The following is an 18743-nucleotide window of genomic DNA, read 5'->3' as shown; positions in this document are numbered from 1 at the left end:
TTATTTTTTAAAAAAAGTAATCTTAAGTTAATATTAATTAAGTTAATAACTTAACTTAACTTAAGTTATTAATAATTTTAAGGAAAGGAAAATCCCGACTGCAGCCTGCTTTTTGTCAGACAGTAGGCCTAGGTCTACTGTGCCACCTGCAGATGTATCAGCGGAGCCGAAGCTCTGTGATCGTAAAGTCAATGGCTGTGATACGTCTGTCTGTGCCCTGCGCCTAACCCTGTGTGTGTGGGTTTTTTTTTTTTTTTTCGAAATCCCGGCAAGATAGCAGAGAGGACAGCGTTTGGTTTATGGAAGTACGCACATTATTTTCAATTTGTCAACGAAAAAAAAAAGAACATAACGGTAAAATGCACACTCTGCGTTGGTGAAAAGCTTCTGTCGACCGCCAAAAATTCTACCTCAAATTTAAAAAAACATCTCGCATCCAAACACCAATAATAATTAGTTCGGCTATTAAGCGATTTGTCATTTGCCTGTGTGGCAGTGAAGGATTTAATTCGGTTTGTTATCATTTTTGTTTGACAGGCAGCTGTTAATTTCTGTTAGATCGTTGCTGGCTGGTTGTTCATCATTTCTAAATGGATTTAAATCTGCAAGCCTGTTTAAGGTTGTGTTTACAAGTAAGCATACTTGTACTTTGATAACTGCATTATTTAAAGTTAAAGAAAAATCAGGAGTTATCTTGTGGTGCTCATAATATGCAGTAGCCTAGGCTACCCGGGCTGGGTAGGTGCGAATTTTGATTAATAATATGTTCTGTGATAATAAATAAATAAAACGCCATGTGGAATAGCCTATTGCTGACTGTCTTTCCTGTTATTGTTATCCTGCAGTGTTAATTTAGTCGGATGACTGACATTATTCATTGTCGGGAGTCACGACTTCTAGGTGCATTTAAAGGGGCCGGGGGCTGTGTCTGTCATGTGTGAGCCGCTGCAAACGGCTTTTAATTTTTGGTAACGCATGAGTACTCTAACGCGTTACTTTTATGAATAGGTAACGCTGTATCATAACTGATTACTTTTAATTGATGGTAACGTTGTAACCTAACTAACTACTTTCCAAAGTAACTATACCCAACACTGTATATATATAAGCTTTATCAGACCCACACTGATAAATGCATTGTATGTTTGTAGTTACTGTATATGGCCTGCAAGATTCAGTTTTTCATAATTCACTTACCAACTATAGGATCCAAGTACCGCTGTGGTGAAGAAGAGAGACATGACTCTGAGATGCCTCATTGAATACATGGGAGAGAGTGAGCAAGAGCTCATCTCTGACTACTGTAAGTATTTTTTAAAAAGCATAGTTTGACTTTTTTGGGGGAAAAGCACGTATTCCTCAGATATCAATCTTATGTCTGTCTGAGTTTAGTACAGAGCTGGAGTTGGGGATTGGTTAGCTTGTCTTAGAACACATACTATAATTGGGTGGAAATGGCTAGTCTGGCTCTGTCAAAAATTCAAAAACAGACCTACAAACACCAAAATGTATGTGCAGGAACCAGTGTCCAACATTAACCTTTTGGTCTTCCAGTGGCTAGTAGACTTAATTTAAAAGATACTGTCATATTTTTCAACTGCAGCTTCACAGAAGTAAAATCTTTGTTTTATAATAATGCAGGAGTCATAATCATCTGATGATATAACTGTAAGCGTGGTATTTTCAGATACTTTTACTTAACCACACCTATGTGTTACCAGCTAAACCCCTCTCCCCTTTAAGGATTTAGGCCTTGGAGGTTACTTGTGTATGTGATGTAGTCTAGCAGGTTTGTTGTGGCAAGTGAGTCTCTACTGAAAGTTGTACTATGAAGCCAGTTCAACAGGCCATGTTCAACAGGCCAACGTTTTGTGAACTTTTAATGTGTGATTTTACTGAAGGCTTTTGAAGATTGTTCTCTGCTGCCACTTATTGTTCTGTTTGTCTCATACAGGGAAAAACGGAGAGCAGTGTCCACGAGGACTTGAAAATGCGCAATATGCAGATATATGTCTGCCGTGAACCAGATGCAGTGGGCATCATCATTGAGGGAATCCCAGTGCTTACTGATCTTGGAAATCTGGCCAGGGCATGTTGCCTGCTTCTGGGGATGACATATGCTCTGAACCTGCAGTATCCACCACAACTCTGCAAAACATTTGAGGTGTTCCAAAGACTTTTTACAGGACTTGACACACTGCACCCAAAGCCTTCCTCCCAATTCATGACAATAAACAACAAACTTCTGAGTAGGTTTGTCAAATGCCAGCCTCACACTCAATGTCAATCTTGTGTTTTTCAGAGCTTTTCAGAAGATTGTTCTGTTATATAAAAGAAGTTTCTGTAATTTTTAATGTTAAAATGTTTACATTACCATTATTGTGTTACATTAACATTAAAATTGATTACAGAAAATTAGTGCACCCAATTGTTTGTATATGGCAGCTGTTATATAGTAATAAACGTTGGAAACGAATACCTCTCTTTCCTTATTTATTAAAGTTATGGCAATGCTAACTAATTATTTCAAGTGGATTAAAGAAATAATTTGTCTAAATTAATGAGAGTAAATGAATTCATTAAAATCAAAAAGTTACATTTTTTATTTTAAATGTTACTTATTTTAACTAAGTACGATTTGGTCAATATGCTGCTCTTTGTCACAATGGCTAAACTCAAATGATTTGCTTTATCTTGTAGACTCTACTTCTTTTTTTAGCTTACAGTAAAATACATAATATTGATTTTTACCAACTCAAAATACCAAGAAGTTCACTAAACTTACAAAAAGTAGTTGGAAAATATTGCCTTAATTTTTTTTGAGTTGAATTTAAGCAACAGTTTTTACAGTGTATAATCAAAAATATTAAGAGTGTAGGCTATAATATTTCCTAACACTGCAGTCATCAATGAAAATTTAGAGCAGCTTTACTTCAAGCACCGACTGAAAAAACAACCTGTTTAACACTAAATACTATTATTCACATTTGTTTCACTAGCCTATATGTATTGGACACAAGAGAAATAATGGAATACAGCTATATACTGTTATCAGCATATTATGTTGAAATTAGTCTCTGAGAGAATATGCTCCATTAATGCAGCATCAGACAGCTCCGTCACTGTTTACTTTCACCTTCTGTACTGAATACTGACCGAGGTTGAGACTTTTTTTCATCGGCATAACTCTTGCGCAAAGTTTGCACGTTGCTTCTTGTGTGAGATATCCATTGGCTCGCCTTATTGTTTTAAAACGGTAAGATTTCCAATATTATGATGAAGGGATACATTCGCTACTGTCTGTTGGCATACATCTTTACAACTAAAGTTCCAATCCGATCAAATTTCATTTGGATCGAGCTCAATCGGATCGATTAAGTGTTTACATGAACGTTTTTCAATCTGATTACAAATTGATTATTTGGGTGCATGTAAACCTAGCCACTGTCTCAGAAGTCAAACTCTTTTGGACTGAAAAATCCACAGGCAAAATCACAAAAGAAGGACACTTCTCTCGTGTAGATAAGGCCTGCTTTTGTTGATGTCAGCTTAAAGAGAAACAAACAGTAATTTTGATTTAAATATATTAAATATTAAACATATTAAATATGGACATACTAATATCAAATAACAGATAAATAACATATCTTTTAATCTTAAACTTCTCTCTTTTAGAGTTTGCCGGTAGTTACCTCAATAGACCCACATAACTGCCTCTTTTTAGTTCCGACCATACTCATACTTAAAGTTACAAAAGACAAAAATCAACAGCAAATGCGTGAGCTAATGTAACTGCTGTATCACTGCATCAGCAACTACACAGTTACTGTCTTTAAATAAATCAACATGCAGCAGATCATCAGTGTTTCTGGATCATCACTGACTGAATCACAGGCTCTGCTCTCCAGCACAATGGTGACCTCACAAAACTCAGATAACAGAAACAACATTAAACACTAACAGATCTCTCTAGATTTCCACAACTTCACTTATTACAAACCACTCTGACTTTGTTTCTTTCATACACATCTTCTTAATGAGGTGTTGATGTTTTATCAATTTATAAATGTCATGTCACCATTACGGAGGTAAGCACTTGTTTTAATTGGGCTCCTGACCCTTAACATTTTGACTATGTTTTCTCCAATTGTAATTGTGTTTTTAATTCATTTGTTGCAAAAGAAATTGTGAGAAAATAAAAGTCTGATCATATGGATTTGGCTGCTCATTGTTGATGATTATGTCATCATACAGTGGCCTTATTCACTGATCTCTGAATATTGTATTTTCTTTTGTGTTGTTGTAGTCATACGATAATGGATAAAATCCTGCCATGCTTTGATATTTTGAAAGTTTTTATCATTGGACAGAAACTATTCAAACAGCATCATACAGATTCACACAGACATCAAGATTCTGCGTATGATCCTCTACAATGGTGACAAAATTTTAAGATAAACAGATTAACTCTAAACATCACAAAACAAGCTAAAGTCACAAAAAAGATTTTTGTTTAGTGTCACCACCGTTGAGGATCATATGCTGAATCATGATGAGATTAAAAAACACTGCTCAAAACTATTGTCTGTATAACGAAATAAATAAAAAAATATTAATAATAAGGTTCCTTATATGACTTTAGGGGAACATTCCAATTGATTAATTTTATGGTTACATAAGAACGTTACAATGAGGATATTTTGGACATTAATTGAACATTGCCACATGGTCCTGGTTCATTTAATAACGTTCCTGATATGAGTTTAGGGCAATGTTCTATTTTGGTTATTTTATGGTCGCACAAGAATGTTACAAAGAGAACATTTGGGAAGTTAACAGAACGTCCTATAGAAATAGTCCCTAAACATTCCCAGAATGTCCTGAATGTTTCCTGAAGGTCCACCAAATAACGTCCCACCAACCCTTAAAAGAACACATTGTGACTGTCTCTGAACGTTCTGGGAACATTCAGAGAGAAGGTCACACTGTGGCTTCATGTTCTCTTCAGTTCTATTTAAAAAAATAAAAAATATGTTAGATGAACATCCAGCTAACATTTCAAAAACATTTAGCAAATAATAATAACATCATAAATATGCTACGGCAATGTTGTTCTAAGAACGTTTTCTCTCAATGTTATGAGAATGTTTTTAAGTAAAAATAATATTGTATGGACATTCTATGAACGTTGATCTCACAACCTTTTCTCTATATAATGAGAACATTCATTAAGTACAGATTAAAATGTAAGGACGTTTTTTTATAAATGTTGTAATCAACATATTATGATAACATTATGAAAACATTCAGCAAACAATAATAACATTGAAAGGATGTTCTGAGAATGTTATCCTAAAAACTTTCTCTCAACTTTACGAGAACATCAGTCAAGTACAAATAACATGGTAAGAACGTTCCAACAATGTTGTTCTAAGAATGTTTCCTCTCAAAGTTATGAGAATGTATGTTAACATGATAAAGACGTTTCAAGAACGTTGTTATGAGAAAGTTTTTGTTCAACATTATGAGAACATCAGTTAAGTACAAATAACGTGATAAAGACGTTCCAACAATGTTGTTCTGAGAATGTTTCCTCTCAATGTTATGAGAATGTATTTTAACTATGAAAACATTATAAGAATGTTCCTGAAACATTATTTTAGAAATGTTTTTTTCTAACACTTACAAAACTTTTACATAACGTTAGTGAAAGTTATGGAAACGTTCCCAGTTAGCTGGGCTGAATCGGAGGAACATGAATATTCCAGCCATTCCCTTCCTTTAAACCAACTACTGCAGAATGAATGTTTTCTGCCATTGAACACACAACCTGGGTACGACTGCAGGCAGACCTGGACCAGGCTCTCTGTTCCGAGGTCATCGGAGAGCAACGGAGGGGGTTGGGGTTGAGACGGGGCTTGGGCCTGGCTGTTCAGGCCGATGCTCGTGCTGGGTGTTGGCTCTGATTGTCGGCGCTCATCAAAAAATGCAGCTTCATTTTGATGGCTGTCATCTTCGTCAGGCTTACTCTCAATCCCACTTTTAGTGTCCTCCTTCACGTCTGAAATGCGCTGCATATACCTTCTTATGTCCATTGTCGAATATTGATGATTAGGGCTATTCACATTTTAGCTGAAACTGATTAGCTGATATCATAACTGAATGATATTTGCGCGGCGGAAACCGTATCACGAGGGGTCGAATAAAACCACGCCCCTTTAAATTTTACAGGCCGTGTATTTTTCGTGTTTTGTTCTCACCCACCCCGATAAATAAGAACGCAGACAGTTGACAAAAGATAAATGTTATTTATTATACAAATATACTAAACATTTTGTTTGTAACCATGCAGGGGCGGATCTAGAAAATTATTTATAGGATGGCAAAAGGGGTGGCATGAGGTCTATGAGGGGTGGCAACACCAAAACAAGTGCCCATAGTTTTTGGAGATTTATGGCCTGACATACACAATTGTGTTCACAAACATTGCATTACCAAAAAAAATAAGATTTCAATATCCATCATGGCACCAAGTAAAGGCACTATATGAAAAACATCAACAGATTTAAAATGAGTCTGACCTTGTATCACTAAAGGAGATGAGCAGTTTTATTAATATTACACAGGTTACTTCGATGGCATAAATTACATGTTTAGTGCAAGTTGAAGAACAACAAAAAAAATTTTCTGTTATTAACAGAGGGAATGTCTGTGTGTGTTCACCAGGCCCGGTTCTAGGATTGCGTGACTGGGGGGGCATTTCGAAAACTTGGTGGGGCAGCGTAATATGATTTATGATTCATAGGTTTATGATCCCCCTACCCCCTTTTAACTACTAAGCGGTTTCCTCCATTTTTCAGATTTTTCCGATTAATAACCGCTTCAAATTTAATATTAGCTAATCACAAAAGTACTTTCTATAATTCTGAAATTGAAAAATTTGTTTTTTGACTATTTAGTTAGTACAACTGTTTAATTGGACTGTTTAGAGACTTTTGGTCTAAGATACGAATGGCTTAAAATTACAATTAATTTGATTACTTTATTTTCTAAATATTACATAACTTTTGGTATAATAATGGAAGATGAACACATTCAATGTCTACTGAACAATATTTTCATTTTGGGAAAATGTTATATTCATGTTATATTAATTTACTGTAAGTTCCTTAAAACAAAGCCATTGTTTTCTGTTTTGCAGAAAGAATTTTGGATTTACTCCAAATCTTTAAGAATGGTAAAATTTAAAAGTGGAAGAAGACAACTTGGTTCATTGAAGAAATTTAAACCATTAGAAGACCTGGTTGCATGATTCTTTCCTTTTTCGTGTTTTATTATATATTGTGGACTATATGTAAACATCTCATAATAATACATTTTTGTTGCAGTGCCCACAAAAAAAAAAAAAACAATTTTTGATCTCACTTATTTATTTTTTTAAATTATTGATATTTTGCAGATTCTGAAAGGTGTTATCACATCAGATAATAGGCTACTATTCAACAAACAGCACAATATGCTGATAGAATATTTTAGAGCTGAACATAACTTAGCAAAACTATTTTATATTTTACTATAATAGTTACATCTATATTTTTTTTTTTAGTTTTTAATTTATTAATTTTCAAGATTTTTCATGACTTGGAAATCACATTTTTAAAATTCCAAGCTACATTTCCAAGTGTTCCATGATCGTGTAGCAATATATTAACGGTGTGTGCGCGTTTAAATATTGACTAGAGTGCATTTATAAAGGAGCTGCATGTCATCTGCTCAAGTGATTATCAATGGCCGTCTTGAGAAGTGATCAGATAAGGTGTGTCTTGGAAAACTGCTTAGAAAAAGGATGTGGATGAGGACATAAATGCTTTTTACAAGTTGAAATCTTATAATTATGGCTATTCTAGCATGGTGTGAGTGAGCACCTGAAGTGCTGAGCATGTCTGTGAGGGAGAACTGTAAAAGGATGCGCGCCGCGAGGCGCGCCAGAAAAATACAACCACACAATGTTTCTAGTAATTCGCGTATAAACTAATTTAGTGTTTATATATTTTTTTACATTTTGAGTGCTATCACAAAAAAATTAGTATCCTGGGGATGTTGGAGGGGCACAAGAGAAATCTGGGGGGGCATTGCCCCTCCTAGCCCCCCCCCCCTAGACCCGGCCCTGGTGTTCACCCAGAACATCCTATCAACTACATACATATTCTAGCAACACCCCAGCAATTGCAGCAAGAGCCTAGCAACCACCCAGAATCTCCTAGCAACCACCTAGCAACACTTTAGCAATCACCCAGAACATCTATATTCTGGCCTAACTGACCAGACTTTAAGTTGGCTTTATGACAAGCCAGCATAAATTTGTCTTTTAAACTTTTAATCTAGTTGAAATGAAACAATTCAACATTTTCTCACAACTATAAACACAATCTCAAAACTATGCACCAACTTGTACAAACCTCAAACTTCCAGGTCAAAATAAAATGTTTTAGTCAAAAACGTATTCTTGTCTGACAAAATCAAACTTTTGCCTCAGTTGATACACAAAACTTAAATACACGGACTACTGCACTGCCCAGTGAACACTAGTGAGACCAATTCATATAACACTGTAACAAAAATACATCTTACTGGGATTCAGGAATTATTTTGCAGCTCACTGTCTACTACACTATACAAAAATAAATTTACAGATACAGTAAAACACAGCAATGATTTTTTTTTTCTTTCTTTTTTTCATTTTACTATTGTAAAGTGATCTGGCAGTAGATATGAACTTGGTATGCACCACAATACAGTATACTGTCAATTACAGTAAAACTAAATTCAGCATCCTCTGCACATTTGGCCAAATTTTATTACAGTATATACGGTACTATCAGTGTATTGGTCTTCTGACACAAGACAGTCATTTCTCAGTTCTGCAAAATACAGTATAACAAATGGCTACAGAGAAAGTTGACAATCACAAGTTTGAGGGTGTACAACGTGCTACACTTTACTGTACATGTATAGTGAAATTTCCCTCATCTGAAGTACTGGTACTGTGTTTAAAACCCCTGTAAATTATTCATTCAGCTCTCTCTCAGATTTTGACTGTAGTGTCATCAGTTTTGCTACCTAATGTAGTCATTGTTAAACATTTTGAGAAATGTGTCTTTGTTTTGAGAACTGAAGGAATGGTTTTGGAAACTGTGCCAACTGAATCACTTATAATGTGTTAGCAATCGAGAAAAGCTAAAATACATTTAGATTCTTACCTAACTAGTTTCTGTGATCGGGATCTTCTTATTGATTTCATGTTTCGTTTCGTCGGATGGCAAAAAGACCTTTATCCATGATGAAAGTGGATCGGCGGTCGGTGAATCAGCTCGCAAAAAAATACGAAAATTGGAGGACTTCTGAGTTAGCCGAGAAGCAGTGATTTTCCGATTCACGAACAAATGGAAAACAATTCGTAAGTGAACTTGGCTGCGCTGTGTTTTTGACTCCCAAAGAACCGGTTCATAAGAGTCACTTGTTAATGAAGCTGACTACACTGCTCGCTCTGCGTGCGCGTGCAACCGTCATGCAGCTTATTGAAAGACGTGTTTTCTTGTCATTATTTTGCAATACGCTGTCTTTTTTATGTCATCACATTGAAGCGCCGCTGCTGAAAAGCAGTAGTACTTGAAACACTGTTAACATTTATATTTTATTCTCTGATAATTTTGGGGTGGCAGACGGGGTGGCAAAGCTTTTTCTTAGGGTGCCACCCCGTGCCCCGGTAGATCCCTGTGGGGGGCTGAGAGACCTCAGAATGAATTGCCAATTCTTTTAATATTTTAAAAACTGAAGCAGCACAAACGAAAATTTCACCAGCACAAACGAAGCACAAACAAACGAGACTATCTAGGGTGAATTTGAAGCATAGCCTATGTGGAGTGGGGGGCAGAGTGACCTGAGATTTTATAAATATTATTTTAACAGGCAAAAAAAAACCAAAAAAAAAAAACCGAAGCAACACAAACTAAACTTTTACCAGCACAAACGGAGCACAAACAAAAGAGACTATTTTGGGCGAATTTGGAGCATGTGGGGGGCTGAGTGACGTCATCGCCTATGATTCAAAGTCTAATATTTTAAAATCGAAAGCAGCACAAACAAAACTTTTAATGGCACAATCTAAGCACAAATGATTGCGACTACTTTGGGTGAATTTGGAGCATGTGGGGGGCTGAGTGACCTGAGAATGACCTATAAAAGTTATTTTAATATATTAAAAACCGAAGCAGCACAAATGAGAATTTTTACGGCACAAACAGAGCACAAACGATTGAGATTATTTTGCAGACGTTTTGCGTTGGGTGGGGGGCCAACTTCACGCAGGTTTCGCTTACTTGCTAAAATAAAGCATTTTTTTATCTGAAAAGTCTCTTGAGATGGCTATCCACGCTTTTATAACTACGCGGTTGGACTACTGCAATTTTCTGCTCTACCGTATCTCAAAGACCCAGGTTGCTCGTCTTCAACTGGTGCAAAATGCTGCAGCTAAATTTTTAACGAATAGTCATAAATATGACCATGCCACTCCCATTGGCTTCCAGTTCAATTCAGGATCAATTTTAAAATTCTTTTATTTGTCTACAAATGCTTAAAGGTGCCGTAGAATGTCTTTTTAAAAGATGTAATATAAGTCTAAGATGTCCCCTGAATGTGTCTGTGAAGTTTCAGCTCAAAACCCCATAGATCTTTTTTTTATTCATTTTTTTACCTGCTCATTTTGGGCCATAATTATATATGCACCGATTCCTTGTGTGGCCCCTTTAAATCACGTGCTCTAGAAAGGCAATTTACAAATATCACATAAAATATCATGATATCATAGATCATGTCAGTTATTATTGCTCCATCTGCCATTTTTCGCTATTGTTCTTGCTTGCTTACCTAGTCTGATGATTCAGCTGTGCACAGATCCAGACGTTAATACTGCCTGCCCTTTTCTAATGGCTTGAACATGAGCTGGCATATGCAAATATTTGGGTCATACATATTAATGATCCCGACTGTTACGTAACAGTCGGTGTTATATTGAGATTCGCTTGTTCTTCAGAGGTCTTTTAAACAAATGAGATTTATATAAGAAGGAGGAAACAATGGTGTTTGAGACTCACTGTATGTCATTTCTGTACTGAACTCTTGTTATTTAACTATATGCCAAGATAAATTCAAATTTTAATTCTAGGGCACCTTTAAATAACCTCGCCCAAAATAATCTGTCCAATTTACTGTGTCCCTACAACCCTTCCAGAAGTTTAAGATCTGGTAATCTTAACTTACTTTCAGTCCCTTGTTCAAGGCTAAAACGCAGAGGAGATGGAGCCTTTTCGGTGGTGGGGACGAGACCAGCTCCTTCATTAGAGCAGCTCCTTCCTTATCAGTTTTTAAATCTCTTCTTACAACTCATTTATTTTATTTAGCCTTCAATACTTGTTAATATTTGCTTTTGTTTTAGTTGTGCCCTAGTTGTGATTATATAACTGGACTAACCAGCATATCAGTTTCATTGCACAGCATCTCAAATGTTGTTTTAGATATTTTGGAAAGTCTGTCATCAAAATGATTTGGTATAATTCCCTTAATAATTCCCCTCATAATTTATTTAAGAGTGTTTTATTTAAGGTATCCTAACCTAGTTAGGAGTAACAATATGGCAGCAGAGAGGAGGCCACACACTTTTCAACACAGATATAATGTATTGGAGTTATGTATATGTATTATGTTATGTAGCATATATTATGAAATGATGACAGGGAGTTGATAAAACGATACAGGATTGATCGTAAAGGTATTCTTTTTGTAAATGACCTTGTAAGAAATGTAATAACTGACTGCAGTGATTAAAGTAATAATGAAATTGCTCTAGACCAGCAAACTGCCAAAATTCTGCTTTTATAGAGTTGGTACCTCATAATAGTCCAGCCTATAATAGTCTGCAGTACAGATGGTAGGCTGTAGTCATGAAGCTGGAAGAGATCAGATGGCTCACTGTTCACTGTGGAAGTGTTGAGAGTTGCTATTTTAACTCCAATGGACACACAGAGTAGGAGTAAACTGTAGCCATGTAGAACAGTAGTATTACAACACAACTGTATCACAGTTCGTAGAACAGGGGAGGAGGAGGCGGGAACCAGCGAACATTCAACAACTTTTTAATCATATAAAAATAACAAACAACAAAACATAAAAAAGTAAAAGTGGGGGTAAGGACAGACGAGGTGGGACAAAAGGAGAAGGAAGCATCAGGAGCTCCTCCATGAGAAACTCTAGACTGGTGTGGCACGCAGGTGGTGCTCATCATCAATCACACACCCGGCCTCTCTCCGTTCTCACGCCCCTCTCGCCATCGTCCTGCTTGCCACTTACCCCCATTGCCCCTCACAAGCTGGGGAGTACTCCCAAGACTGCGCTCTACTCCCCCCATCTAGGGGGATCTGTCACGGCAGCCGCAGCTCCTGGAGGTATGGACAGACGAGGTGAGAGAAAAGGAGATGGAAGCATCAGGAGCAACAGGTGGCGCTCCTCATCAATCACTCCACCGGCTTCGCGCTAACATGGTGTCAGTCACGCCACCGGCCTCACCCCGTTCTCACGGTTTTCACCCTCGTCCTGCTTGCCACAACAACACTGGAGAGGAAGCCGCCGATAAACCTTTCCCATGTCTTATTAAGAGACAACTTAAAGGCTGCGACTGAGAATAAATCCAAACATGCAATCGATTATGTTGTTACAAATAATACTGGAGATGGGCGCAATAAACCAAATCATCTCCTCAAAAAGGTTTTGAATGATTAAGTCTGAGTGAATCGCCACAATCAGCAGGGTCAAATGAGTCCAGATGAACATGCAGAATGGCAGGCGATTGAGTTTCTTCACCAGACTCAAAACAACCATGCAGAACCCTACGAGGTACAGGGCAAAGGGAATGAAGTGATGGTATTTGCTGAGCATGTGTACAGACTCCTCCCTCTGCACCAGAGTGAAAAAATAATCTGTGATCTTTTCCTCATAGAAGAAGTAGCTCACACACAGCAGGAAGTACAAGCTTATGGTTCTGAACCATGGTATGTGGTAACAGTGATACACTCTGTAACCAGTTGTGATAATCTGATGGAAGCACTTGATCAGAAAGCATGGCATCACCATCATCATCATCAGAGCCATCGGACCCAGATTTACAATGATAATGAAGAAGAAGGAGGAGATCATAGCCGGAGTGAGAATCTCCCATGCATATCTCTCCCACCAGTTCTTCAATCGTAAGGAAAGGCCTGAGGGAACTTTGTTGAGAACCTCTGGTGTGTCATCAGCAGGAATGGGAACTTCAGGAACCTCAGAGTCTGATTTAGTCTCATTGTCCGAGGCTCCATCTCTCTCCTTATCCTCAAAGTGCTGATGTTGCAGCTCCGATTGAAGAGGTTCAGAATAACCCTCCTAGAAGAAAGACAATTCTTATGATGGTTAGATGGAGACAGACATGTCAATTTTCCTTAATTAAATTCTAAGCATGTAGAGCAGGGGTGTCCATTCCTGCTCCTGGAGGGCCACTCCAACACACCTGCCTGGAAGTTTTTAATGATCCTAAAGACATTTATTAGCTTGTTTGGGTGTGTTTAATTAGAACTAGAACTAAACTCTGCTAGATAATGGTGATTGCACACACCTGATGTAGAGCATGTCTTATGGTTCAAGTGTTTAAATTGTTGACATATAGTACATATAAGAATATACAAATATAAGACAGGGAAAATAATTTACTATACAAATAATTTAAGTAAAAAATAACTCACCTTTAGGCCATCATCCAAGCGAATCCCTGAATAAATGGTTCCAAAGCTGCTTTTACTTAGCTGAATGCTGATTTTATCGCTACAACTGTTGATGTCTGTTCAAAGAAAAATAAGAGTTGTTAACATGAAATGTCAAGCGGTGTCCTGCAGAGTGACATACTTCTAAAACTAAAACAATATTTATCTATTCATACATTAATTGAGATACTACATTGGATAGTTATGCTTTTAGAAATTAATTTGTCACATTACAGAACTATTTATGAAATAAAAATATTTTTCTCAGTGTAAAAAACAACTTCACTTTACACATACATACAAATTGAAATGAAATCTTGTTGAATGTAAAAAAAATAATAATAATAGTAATTATTTACATGTTATCAACTACCCTTAAACCATCAAACTCCTGATGGGTCTGTGTCTGAGTTGAAAAAAAAAAAAGATCTTGTATCAAAAGTGTATTGAGTTATGTTAAGGTTGTGGTAGCAAACTCACCCATTATTGTTTCCTCATTATCCTTCAGCTGGCTTGACTGAGATGCCACAGTGTCCACTGCTGGATTAATCAAAGCTTGTGGGACATTGACTCTACAGTCTGCTGACACAGCAGAGACTGGAACCTGGGAGATGTTGATTGATTTGACATTAAACTCGCACATGACACTGTTGAGAGCATGGAGAGCCTCAGTACTCCATTCAGATGCATCACCAACAAAATCATAAAAGGCGTCATCATCATCAATTTTAGGGGGACTGATGGGTTCTTCCACAGTAGGGAGGACTTCTGGATTACTGGTAAGTTAGTATGCTGAGAAGTTTGACCTAAAGAGGGTAATGACATCAACATAACTATATAAATAAATACTGCAGCTAAGCTTGCTATAAATTATGGCATTCTCACTGGACACATTCTTGTTTTCCACTAAAAATAGTTAGGTCCCTATGTTAAGTTGAATTCTGTAGTAAAATTCAGTTTTTAATTGTGCATATACATTGATTGTTCTGTGGCAAATTAAGTTACAGACTTTGACTGTGGCCCTTCCAAAACATAAAAATGTAGACACTAGTAATCAAAGTGTTACATATTCTCATAACATGGACATTTATTTAAATTAGGCCTACCATCAGTACTACCCACGGGTAGTAGATCACTCTGGTCAACTTTTTCATCTTGACCTGAGTTTGTGTTCTTGACTTCTCTCCTTTCTCTCAGAAGTAAAGCAGTTAGTCCCAGTAAGGTAAGTAGTACCATTTTGAATGTGGTAACTACCGTAAGCTGCCAGATGTGCAAATGAACACTTTACTGAGCAATTAGCAACAAAATGCGCAAAGTGAGAATCCACGTATGAAGCTGCAAGATCTGCAAAGTAACTACAATGAGCAATTAACTGTAAGTGATGCAGATTGAACAAAGTGATATTACTGTACTACAGCATATTACTGTGACGTCACATTCTAAATGACATTCCAATGATGCAAGAGTGCTGTTGGTGAGTTCCTATGTGATTGATTGGTCCGTTTTGCAATATGGGCGGGGCGTCTGCGTTTATTTAGGAAAATCATCATACCGCTGTCTGTTTGGTGGATCAATGCTTTGTTATAAATTGGTGCCGATTTCAGTAGTCCTCAGGTAAGATTTATGTTCTAATATTGTCTTTCGCTTTGTAAATTATTTATGCGATGTAACTTTAAAGAGCGTCAAAGGTTTTTATTTACAACGTGTTTTTAGTAGCGTTGAATAACGTAAACAAAATGTAGATGATGCAGTGTTAGAGATTCGTTGTGCAGTCTAAACAGTTTCACTGAGTATTACGGAAATTGAGATCGCGATGAACTTAGATGTGTGACAGCTTTTTACAGCAGGCAAATTGTGTGGGACTCCCTTACTCTCAGAGGATTAGTCTATCTATGTGTAATGTAAACTTGACGGTAATTAACTGTCTTTAAATATTTTTACAACATGCAAATGTGAATGCGGATTCAACATTTGATGAGTGAGGATTTTGTTGTAATAGTTAATGGTTTACATTTTTTAAATTAATGTTTCGGCTCAGGCATCAGGCCATGCGACAGCAGAAAAAAAAAAAAGACGTGAAGTAAAAGAGCAAGAAGTTAGCCTATGTATTTTTGTATATTTTAAATTCAGTCTTAAGAAACCATACGAATTAAAAAAAACAAAAAACAAAAAAATACTCCATATTCAAAATTACTCCACTGTTTCGTTAGAAATGCCCGTGATTAAATGTTATTTCAAGTTGCCAGTACACTTCAATAGCTTAATCAAAACAATACGTGTTTTATATGTAGAAGAAATAAACATTCATATTTAATTGTGAAAGCTGTCGTGTGACTCCTGTCAGTGCTTTAAAACAATGCCCATTAGTCTAAAGTTTGCATATTTAGAGATTTATTGATGCATTTATTGATGCAAATTTAAATTTTATATCAATATACTGAAAATCATTGTAATAAATACTAATATTTATTGAAATCAACTTACACTGTATGCTGTTTGTTGACTGCGAAACTGCTCTGAAAGAACATGGATGGGGTTAGTCATTTTGGGGGTTTTATGAGCATTTTACTATGGCATTTTTCCAAATTAATTGTTATTTATGAATCCGTATGAATAAAAGTATGTTATAACACTTGTCAAATAGAACTGAAGGCATATATGAACTTTACACAATGCCTAGAGGTGTTGCAAGTGTTCCTACAACAAGTAACCTTTGTGTTACAGATGTCAGAATACCATGGCCACTCTCACCTACAACTAAACCTTGCTGTGCCGAAGTTGGACTACGGCTCCCAAAACACCACCTTCAAGAAATCTTTTTAAGATGTTTGAAGACATTCCTGACCATTCTGCGTCATGCAGAGAAGAAGTGATGCAGGAACACATTGCACTGGACAGAAGTTCCTGGAAGAAATCCTTGCAGGATGGTTCAGCACATCATGAAACAGAACTCCGCCATGTGCAGAGACAAAGCGACAGCTTCGCAAGGAGAAAGACAAAAAGGCTCAACCACCATTAAATGTGCTCTAAGTGATGTCACGCGTTTTTAGGCCAAAGCATTTTTTGTCGCATACAGCAAACATCTCCTCACTATCCGCTAGCTGCCTGTCCCCTGAACACACTGTAAAAAAAACGCGGTCTCTGTAGTCGCCACAAGCTCCGAAAATGGCAATAAAAACAAACTGGTGCAGCCTGGACCACAAAACATAATAAACATGCTCCAGCCAATAACCGACAAGAATGATTTTAAATGCGCATTCATGACTGTTTCAGGAAGCACGGAGGAGGAGGAGGAGGAGGAGGAGGAGGAGGAGAGTCTAGCTAGCCTCTGTTTTGTTTGAGAACACTTTGAACGTCAACAGGAAGTTACATCCAGCCAGGATCACTTAGAGCACCTTCAAAGATCACCACGATGATTTGCATTTAATCATTATTTAAATTGTGTGTTTGCGTCTGTATACATGAGGAACACACTGGACATACAAATAAAGGACATCTGCAAAAGAGAGACAGGGCCAAAAGAGGAGATGACAATTTTTCAGTCAAAATGTCTGAGGATTGAAAATCTGTATACTTTTTCATCATTCTTAAATGTTTAACAGATTAGTTCACTTTAGAATTAAAATTTCCAGACAATTTACTCACCCCAACGTCATCCAAGATGTTCATGTCTTTCTTTCTTCAGAAAAAAAAATTAGGGTTTTTGAGGAAAACATTCCAGGATTTTTCTTCATATAGTGGACTTCAAAAGGGATCAATTTGAAGGTCCAAATTGCTGTTTTAGTGTAGCTTCAAAAGGCTTTACACAATCCCAGCTGAGGAATAAGGGTCTTATCTAGCAAAACGATCTGTTATTTTAAAAAATAAAAAAATAAATCAATAAAAATGTATATACCTTTAACCACAAAAGCTCGTCTTGCACTAGCTCTGAAAGAAAGACATGAACATCTTGGATGACGCGGGGGTGAGTAAATTTTCAGGAAATTTTAATTCCGAAGTGGACTACTACTTTAAGCCATGCTTTTGTGGATATTGTGAATAATGTACTTTCATTATATAGGCTTTGATTGCCATACACTGATTTTCAAGTTTTTTTCAGGACTCGAAGGATGCGATCATGGAGACACTTGTACTGCAGTTAGACACGGCCATTAATAAAGGGAAATAACTAATCCAAAATCTCTAAAACCTATGTGAATAGTTGTTGTTTTATTTCTGCACTTCAGTTTTCACACCAAATGGGTGCAGATGTTGCCATTATTCACACATCTCTGTTTTGTATAGGGCAATCTTGGAGTTTGAGGAGATGCTAAAGCTGGGCAAGTCACAACGAGGTATTGGAGATTTTAGCAGACCTGAAGCAAGGAGGAAACTTCCAATATCAGAGCGACATTGAAGACAGTTTTTACTAGTGTCTAGATGAGGAACAAAGCAGAAGTGAGTTTCTTTTACATTGCAGGAGGACTGATTCCTTGAGAACTGAATATATAATATAGTCATATAGTATTGCAGGGGTTTTCAAACTGTGTTGCAGAGTGTAAATAATATTTATGAAAATAAATAATATTTATGAAAAATATGTCTGTAAAAAAACATTTCACATTCATATACACACAGAACTAGCATGAGAGCGTTTTCTGCAATGAGTTTAAAAACACTCACATCACGGATCAAAGTTCATATTCGTTCATATTCAGTCTGTATGGACATATTTCATCTGCTCTAATGCTGATGTCTGATCATAAACACCGTGACACAATTAATTATGTACGTAAACAGTTTTCATGGATTTATATTTTATTAAATTTGGGTCTTGACATAGATTATACTTGTCTAGGTGTGTCCTGGAATGGAAAAGTTTAGGAACCCCTGATATATTGTCATATACTGAACATA

At 36.7% G+C, this 18743-nt stretch overlaps 1 pseudogene; it reads right to left on the bottom strand.

The window, feature by feature from the left end:
• Positions 1–4397: 4397 nt before the first annotated feature.
• Positions 4398–14490, bottom strand: LOC137026471 (phosphatidate cytidylyltransferase 2-like; annotated as a pseudogene).
• Positions 14491–18743: the final 4253 nt, after the last annotated feature.

This window comes from Chanodichthys erythropterus, chromosome 9 (genome assembly GCF_024489055.1).
Source record: "Chanodichthys erythropterus isolate Z2021 chromosome 9, ASM2448905v1, whole genome shotgun sequence".
NCBI classification, from domain to species: Eukaryota; Metazoa; Chordata; class Actinopteri; order Cypriniformes; family Xenocyprididae; genus Chanodichthys; species Chanodichthys erythropterus.
Note: the sequence above shows the minus strand (reverse complement) of the source record. Positions and strands in the feature narration are given on the sequence as shown.